The following is a 975-nucleotide window of genomic DNA, read 5'->3' as shown; positions in this document are numbered from 1 at the left end:
TTTGAAGTGACATTAAAAGGTAATATTGAATTCATATGGGGAGATTAAAAAAACTAAACACTGTGTCCCTGTCCATCTGTCTGCCTCTTTTGAAACACAGACACTGTCCTGAAAGAAGCAGAAGTTGGCTGCCTGAGAGGACGGGTTCAGAGGAGAGGAGAAGAAGGCACTCAAGCATCAGCCATCAACAGATGGTGGCATTATGACAGAAAAATATCGTGATTCTGTGATGTGAAACACTTTGTTGATGCAGGAATGCAACCCTAAATAAACTATCACTCTTTACAAAGGCCAAATAGTGTATCTAATCATTTGACTGAACATCTAACATAGAACTGCATCTACTCTCATTCTCTCTGGACCTACCCGCAGTGTATGCACTTAAAGCAGGCAGGAAAAGTAAGAAAAATGAGTAAAAATACCTCCAGTACATCAAGTACACGTTACCCCAGTGAAAACGCATATTTACTGGGTAAAGTACCTCCAAAACACATCCCTGGACCTTCCCGCACATTGTGCACTTAAAGCAGGCAGGCAGGAAAAGTAAGAAAAATGAGTAAAAATACCTCCAGTACATCAAGTACACGTTACCCCAGTCAAAACGCATATTTCCTGTTTTTTTTTCTAAGTGTCCACGCACAGGGTAGTCCGTTTCGTGCATCTGGTATTCCAAAACTGGTTTCGTGCACAGGGTAATCCGTTTTGTGCATAGGGTAATCCGTTTTGTGCATCTGGTATTCCAAAACTGCTTCTACAGTTGATTTGGTGAACCTGGAAAAGGGGCTTTAGAAAAAAAACTTAAATAGGTGTGAGATATGACATATTTGGGAGACTAGAAGTCCAAATGATACAATTATAAAGTATTCAACCTTCAAGTCAGAATATCTTAAAAGTAATAGCTATCTGAATGCTTCTCCAGGTGATTTGGTGAACCTGGAAAAGGGGCTTTATAAAAAAACTTAAATAGGTGTGAGA

The sequence above is a fragment of the Anarhichas minor genome, unplaced genomic scaffold (assembly GCF_050575085.1).
Source record: "Anarhichas minor isolate MPS153535 unplaced genomic scaffold, ASM5057508v1 ptg000027l, whole genome shotgun sequence".
Lineage (NCBI taxonomy): Eukaryota > Metazoa > Chordata > Actinopteri > Perciformes > Anarhichadidae > Anarhichas > Anarhichas minor.
This window is presented reverse-complemented; position numbering follows the sequence as displayed.